This window comes from Callionymus lyra, chromosome 13, assembly GCF_982586985.1.
Source record: "Callionymus lyra chromosome 13, fCalLyr1.hap1.1, whole genome shotgun sequence".
Taxonomy (NCBI): Eukaryota; Metazoa; Chordata; class Actinopteri; order Syngnathiformes; family Callionymidae; genus Callionymus; species Callionymus lyra.
The window spans coordinates 6,566,859-6,575,460 of NC_141830.1; positions in this window are offsets into that span (position 1 = coordinate 6,566,859).

Sequence of the window (8,602 nt, forward strand, 5' to 3'; positions counted from 1 at the left end):
ATCTATCTATCTATCTATCCATCTATCCATCTATCCATCTATCTATCCATCTATCCACTTTATACCAAGTGTAATGTTGTTTAAAAACAGAAAAAAATAGCTGAGCCTGATGTGAAGGCCAAACAGAGCTTATTGATGATGTGAATGATATCCTCACCTCACATCAGACAGCATGGCCTCCATCTGAGTGCATTAATAACCACATCTGTGCATTTCTGGACGCCAAAATGAATTACAGTGAGAGCCGAACAACAAAAAAAAGTGGAGTTTCTATAGATTCCGTGTGTGTCTCACGAGAGGTTCTCAAACCATTCATCACGATTTGGATGAATCTTGGAGGTTCAGAGTGCCGCGCCCCATAAGAACCAATCTTTTTGACGGCCTAACCCTCCATCCTCGGACCTCCAGCTGTGCCGTCTCCTCATTTATTACAGAGCTCACCTTCAAGCTCAGCGTGGCTCGTCTCGGGAAATTCCACATACAGCTGTTTGCCCCTGACCCGCTTCGCTACGCACTTGCCCGGTTCCTACTGGTTCTGCCGTTAAATTCAGAGCGGAGGAGCCCAGATGATCCTTCTGTAGAGTCGGGACTAAACTAGAACATCTTGTTTTCAACTTACTTTCGACTCATTCCATCTCATCTAAGCCTCAAGTTCCAATAGAAGCTTTATATGTCATTTTACTATCACATTTGTGCATTTTGTATGAATGCATTCATTAATGCTGGGATCTGTTTTTCCTTAATCAACTATAGTCTTACTTCAACTGTAAAGTGTCTTGAGATAACTTTGTTATGATAAGACACTTTAAATAAAATTGAATTGAATTGAATTGAATTGAATTGAATTATACATGAATTACTAGTACGAACCATTCGGGACAAATGGAGAGAGTTTAAAATACGAATGAAAGGCCAGAAAGTGGACAGTGTATATATCTTGAAATGTAAAGTATAAAAGACATATTTTCACCATATTAAAATACCATTTCATATGTATTACTTACTGATGGTCTGATGAAGCTTCATGAAGCAGTGTCATTATGTTCAGAGTCCACTAGATGGCGTCTCTGCACTATTTTCCTTTGTTTTGAACCACTGTTCTAATGAAACATCATTTCTTAACTGATGGCGCCACCTACCGACCTCTAAACAACATGACACTGCTTCATGAAGCTTCATCAGACCATCATTAGTATTAAAATAACCTGTTTTAATGTTTTAAAAAGTTCAAACTATGACTATGAACTTGGATACAATTGTTTTGTCATTTTCAGTTGTGTTCATATCTTTTTGAACAAGTAACATTCATTTTACATCCCCTTGTAAAGTTTTCCAGCATTTAAAAGGTGGCAACTACAAAGCGTGATAAATTGTTCCAAGATGAAATCTGGAAAAAAAAAGTCTACGTGAGAATAGAATGGAAATGTTTTTCTCTCCAGAAGAAGTCCGTTTTAAACATCTTTCAATGCCTCATTTAACTACCATAATCATTCAATTTACTATTATTGACGTTATCAGCGGGGGGAAAAGACTCATCTGTTCATAGTTAAAGAGTGTACTTGAATCAAATGATCCTGAACCAAGATCGTAAATCTCACGTAACTAAACAGGACACATTAGGAAGCCAGTGTCTCTCGTTCTCGAGCACATTCTCCTCATATGAAACCTGCTTTAAAGATAAATATTGTGCATGTGCAAACAAATATAAACATACACTTAGATAAAGAGACTGTGTTTATAGAATACAACCACACTTGACGACATGCAGCTGCTTCAACGGACATATCTTATCACAGTGCAAGACGTCCAGGCTTTCTGACGGCATCTGTGAGGCTCAGCGGGAAGCGTTCAGCTTTAATTCGGCACACTTGCCTCGGAGAGCTGGCTGAAGATTGTACAGGAAGTGTTGGTCTCCTGTCGTTCCTGCCGTTATGGCGCGAATGAGATGTCGTGCTGATAAAATAAAATAAACAAAGATGGAGTTTTGATTCACAGTGACAGTGAGTGCTGGCCGAGAACGTGGATTTCCTGCCGGCGTTTGACTAAACTGGATCAGGTGGAGTTTAACACGGAACTGTCTCACAGTTAGAAACTGATGGTGTTTGATCAGAAATACAAACGTGATTCAACCCTTCCATTATATTATTATACATTATATCTCAGCTTCTCAACAACTATATCAGGAGTGTGTACATGGCAACAGCATGTTGAGCTCATTACATCAAATCTATCAGAATGAGAAGCAAATGTTCCTGGAAAATAAAGATGTCACGAAGATAACAGTTGAGTTTTGTTGGCGTTTATTTACTACTTGAATCAAAGAATAACTAAAATAAAAGTAATCCCTTGACTTCCTTCCTAATGTTTACATAGGTTGTAGCGCAAGCGAGGGCTACTGATCCTGTCAAGCCGATATCTTTCGAGATTGACCAATTATGGCTGCCCACACACACTCTCAGCGCTCGTGCTTCTGTGTGCATCACTCGAGCTGCTTTCTGTCCGTACATTCTTGGTCCGTTGCAAAGGCATTAAAATGCCACATGCAGGCCTCAAATCTCCTGAAACTGCTGTGTTTCTACAAACCATACCTTCCAACAGATTCATAGATGCTGTACCATTGTGGGTGTTTTGTGGGCTCTGCAACTAACCAGGCGTGATGGAAGCAGAGATTTTGATCCAATGACAAGGGTTGTTACTATTAGATAGATAGACTAATTGACTTCATTAATCCCTCTGGAGATTTCCTTAGAGAAATTAGGGTTCCAGTTCACAGCAGACAATAGAAGGTACAACAAGTTTCATAAAAACAAGAATTAGAACAAAGTGCAAATTAAAAGAGCAAAGTAAAAAGAGATAATGTGCAAATATAAAGAGCATAGATCAAAGAAAAACACACATTAATAACTGGATGGAGCACGAATGCTTCTCCCATGATGCAACACCAATAGACTCAGGGACTCATTCATTCCTGGTGCTATTAGATTTTTAAATTCTAAGTTTGGGGGCAGGAGTGAAGTGAAAAGATGATTCTATTCTGTATTAATCTTTTTATCCTTTTTTTTAATCGATGTTCTTTAAACTTAGATTGTGTCATCTTGCACTTTTTACTTTTTGTTGCACTTGTTTTTATGAATCTATCATCTGTGTTGCTGTGTTGCTGGAAAACATTTCCTGAAGGAGATCTCCAGAGGGATCCAAAAAATCAAATCTTTTTCATGTTATCGTATAAGAATCAGCAAAGATACAAGTAGTCGACAAGAGGAACTGTTTTTTCACACCTGTTTCACGATCCGTTGAGACAGTCTACACCAGGGGTGCTCACACTTTTTCGGTTCGCAAGCTACTTTTATAATTGTCAAGTTCAAAAGATCTACCTTCATCAAATTTGCTCAACGTAAGTAAGAACATACTTCACTCAGATGACTTGCAATGAATGAAGTGAATGGACTGATAATCAGTCATGATGGAAGGATGAGTGGAATTAATCATCTTCAAAAAAATGCTGACTTACATAAATAACTAGATTCAAATAGTTTAGTCCATTAGGAGGATATTTCCTCATAAGAACATTTCCTCTGAGAGTAACTTCCAAAAATGTCCATGAGATCCATGAGACCTGGTCTTAAGCTCAGTGTCAGCCTGTGTTAAATCTCATCCTCCACTGCAGACAAGTTCAGACTCATATATACTAAGAATTGCATTGATTTCCAACTAAAAATGGTCATTCATTCGAACCCAAATGATGCACAAAAAATATTCATGTGTAAGAATCTGTGCTTGACACGCATTCAAGCCCTTTTCCTTTGTTCATCAAAATCAACAAAGAATTCAGACGGGTTCATCCCTTTCCATGCCTCCATTTCAATATGTCCATCATGTTTAAATGAAGGAGTTTTCGGTGTTTCTGCGTATTCTTATTACATTCGTTAGATAAAGGTAATTTACAAATAGTCATCATATGATGGTGTATTAATGCAAGTGTATTTTAAGGACCGCGATCACAAAAGGAAAACCAGCATCTGTTGCTTTCATTGAACCTGCAGCTTAACTTTGATGGAACTGACGTCATGTTTCTGTGACTCTCGTAGAGAAGAACCTGAAGCCATCAAACGCGCATTATTTTGTTCGATATATTATAAAAAAATAATAATAATAATTCTATATCGTTTTTCTGAATTGCGTAAAATGACGCACGTTTTGCTCTTTTTATTCTCTATTCATATGAACTTTGCCGTGTGTTCAGTGGAAAAGGCGGGAGCTCTGATTGGCTGCTGTGCATGTCAATCAAATTGTCAACCAATCGGCGCAATAACTATTTGATTGACATGCACAGCAGCCAATCAGAGCTCTTTTTACTATTTTCTAATATCATATTTTATTAAATCACGCGATCTACTTGCAACAGATCGACGTATTGCCCACCCCTGGTCTAGAGAATATCTGTGCCAGTGTAGATTCGTATTCAACCAGGCGGTGGTTATCCTGACGGGAAGCTTTAAAACTCCAGACGGTCACTTTGGCCTTGCTTTGGAACCTTCTGGACAATTTGTTCAAATATTTTGCCAGATGAGGGCCACTTTATAGGGTTGTGTTATTGTTGTTCTCTAATGATGGTTTTCAGAGGAATGGTGAGAGACATGGGCTTGTGATTCTCATTCTGAATGAGAGGAAGAGAGAGAAGTCTGGACCTGAGATAAATATGGATGAGAGGAAAACAACAGATGATTATTTAAACTCATAAATATTTCTGTTTATGGAAAAGAAATGAAAGATAAAATAAACAAACATCTTTCCTTGAACTCGAGTTGTTTTGGATTAAAAGTACAAACAAGAACAGAAATGATTTAAGCCGACGTTCACAGTCAGAGTTACTACAAGAGACGAGGAGCCAAGAGTACTTTATCTCAGGAGGTGATAAGATAAGGAGATCATGACCTCAATGTCAGCTACCCTTCACATGCAAGACGTATAAATCTACCAAAAATCTTCTCACTGGCCTCCCTCACCTCGACTGACACGTTGTTCTAAGCCTATAAGTCTTCTCCACAACCAAGCGTTGTGTGTCCGTCTACTTTCAGTCGGACAAATATTGATCGTCCCTCGAACCAATGACCTCAGCAGACTTGTTTGCAGAGATTCCCGCCAACATAATCCGGAGATTTCTGCTACCGATGCTATTCTGGTCGCAGAGGTAATTTCCCACTACAAGGATGACCACACACCTCGTAACCCCCCAGTCGTGAACAGGAAATGAGAGAACAGAATTTGCGGGACCTCCAAGGTTACATAAAAATATCTGGCTGAGTATATATTTTGTTACAACGTTCAATAATGAGTCATGGTGCGGCAAAGTCATCTCAACTTTTGTTATTGATACATATTTCTTCGCTGAAGAAAAGTCTCACAAATCTGCCTTCCTTCGACTATTCCTCATGGTCCTCTAGTGTGGTGACGTCTGGGCTTCCATCAACCATCCCCCTGCTATCTTCTCAGCTCTAATGAATGTGATCGTACGTCTTCCGCAGTCACAGTGTTTGTTGTTACTACTCCGAGGCTGCGACATCGGAGGGAAGCAATCTTAGCTGGAGATAAGACGCGGGTGCAGGAGTTCAGTGGAAGGAAATGCCTGATGACAAGATTGCCCAGAAAAACTTACTTCCGCTTTAAAAATGACCTTAGATTGAATATTATATTATTACAGTATACAAGAATAATTTAACAGTATACAACAATAGTACAATAGGATAAACTATGAGGGGTTTAAGAGAACTCTGTAGTCCTGAAAGTGTTAACACCTGGAATAACCGGGGAAACCGAGGCTACTTGTTCTAGGTACATATGAAGTGTTAGATCTTGGGACGTTGGCGAGGTATGGGAGGCCACTTGTGGTTGACCGGGTCACACGCAGACCAGTTGCTAGTGTCGGCATGATCCCTGCGAGTTCCTCAGAGGGTTGCAGGAAGAAGTGCTAAGACTGGCCACTTTTCTCCTATGGTCCAGGGGGTAAATCCACCTGATACTTCCAGACAATGACTTGCACCAACCTTGAGAATGAGATTGTACAATAACGTTTGTCCGTGTCTGTGTTAAACCTAAAGATGCTACTATTTAACCGGGGCATTCAAGTACCTAAGGAATCCAAGGATCCAGAACACGCTTGAGAGACTCTTAGCTTGGCCTGGAAACGTCCCAAGGTAAGAGGTGAATGTAGCTAGCTAAGCAAGTCCTGTATCTGCTGCCCCTTACAACCTAACTCCAGATAAGCCGAAGGAGACCACAACGTTACTGTTGGTTGTCTTTCCCCTCTCCATCTGAACTTAGGGGCACATCGAGGACCTTTTCATACCAGGCCAAGAATCCTGAACCATTAGTTGTTGCATGGTCAAACCATGAAGACAGAAACAAACCCCAGGACTGAACAAAGGTCAACAATAAATGGCAAAATGAAGTTTGGCCAGTGGTGGTCATGAGAATCCAAGCGAGTAGAGACCACTAGCAGTGATGATCTGTATAATCATAGGATCAGAACCACGATAATGCCTGGTTTAGAGACGGCTGACCTGCTTTGGCAACCTCTGATGGTAAATGGCGAAGCCAAAGTGCTGCATGATGGTGAGAACCTGTCCACGCCGCTCCCCTGTTTGTTGATGCTACATGTTGGATGTCCTCCTCCTACGTGAGTTTGGGTCAAGCGGTCAGGTTTGTTGGGGTTCAGCTATGAATGCTGCTAAGTTAGATGAATGTGTTGAGTCTTCTACAGCTCAAAACAAAGAGAGATACAAAACTCGAACCTAAATCTTAGACGTGCTGCCAGCGACCTGATCAGAGTGCAGGTGATTTTCATCAAAAAACAAAATAAGACTTTGACAGCTCATGCAATAACTTCAAAGAACAAGTTCATCTGCCAACAGGATGTGTGTGAATTGAAAAGTATGAAAATGATGCAGGTTCTCGTGGGGTCACGCATGTCCGATCCAAGGAAGAGCATGTGCGTCAGGAACGAAAAACAAGGCTCTGTTAGAACTAATATGAAGCGTTGATGGTGGAGAATCGATCATTTGTCTCTCATAAGTAAAACAAAATGGCAATAACCGTAAAAGCGTATCATGAGCAGTAGTATTCCAAAATGTGCTGAATTTTATTGTGGAGCGCCTGCCAAAGTTTCACAAGCCGAATGGTTTTGGTCAGTATGCATAAATCCCCTGATCTTTAAACAAAACATGCACGTCAGTTAACACTCTAAGAGTTCCATGTTGAGAGTTAATTCGCAAGTTAAATAATAACTTTCTGTTTATTGTAAAGTTTCAAGTGGAGCTGCCGAAATATGTCTGGGAGGTATGAGGTGTTGTTGCACTGCTCCGAGGCAGTTGCTGAGTATTTATTGAGTAGACCTGGAGAGTCGGATTCTAACAAATAATTTTGACAGCGATAATAGTATGAGGGCCAAAAGTTTAATTTTTTTTATTGAGTTTGTTTCTTCTATATAAAGGGATTTAAAGTTGGTTTAAAAACTAACTTCCCAATGGGAATTAGAAAAAAATAATCAAATAAATGCTGGATGAAGCTTCATGAAGCAGTGTCGTTATGTTCATAGTCCACTAGATGGCGTCTCTGCACTGTTTTTCATTTGTTTTAAACAACTGTTCTAATGAAACATCATTTTTAACTGATGGCGCCACCTACTGACCTCTGAACAACATGACACTGTTTCATCATCCCATCACTATGTTAAAAGTACAATTTGAGGGAATTATGTTTAAAATGAAATGAAAAGTAATATTGAAATGTGTCTCAGCTAATATGAAGAGTTAATCGCCCAGATTTATGATTTTTATTTTTCATTTTTGGCGGGATAAATCATTTCCTGTTGAAGGACGAAATATGGTTCTGATTCAATGGACTTCCAAGGTAATTCCACTCATTTATTTGTTCAATTCACAAAAGACATTCCTAACAAATTAAATAATTTTCATCAAACAAGATCCTGATTAATATTCTCCGAGGACCATGAACTCCGACAAGGAATCTCTTTGGATCGGGTCATACAGACACCCAAAAGAAATCCATCACTCATATCACTGGTCCACTCCCTCGACTAATAATTTAGTCTCAAGTGTTTGGGGTTGAGACAACGTTGCGAGATCTTCAGATGTGTCTTCGACCTCTCACTCTAGTTGACCTTCTAAGGCTGGGAAAACAAAAGTAAGACCACTGATGTACTGATCTACTTCATGTAACTACATTTTTTCTTTAAGTCATTTGGTTTAATTCACATTTCTGTTAATATATATTTGCTTATTTTTGTATTGCAAAGAGTTTAACCGCTCTAGAGAAATGAGTTTGGGCTTCAGGTGAACACTTTTCTTCCTGCTTGTCAACCAACAGACAAGCTCTTTAACCTCAAGACGCTCTCTTAGGGGTGTTTCCTCACACCGTCTACATGTGTTTTGTGAAAACTGTGGCGTAAAAAACAGATTTCCCAGGATATTGCTTGATTGCTTCACATTCTGTTGGTCGAACTCATGAAAGGAAAAGCAGCAGCGCTAAAACTGGACGTTCATCGAGGTTAACAAGGTTTATTAAATATAATCTTGTGTTTCTT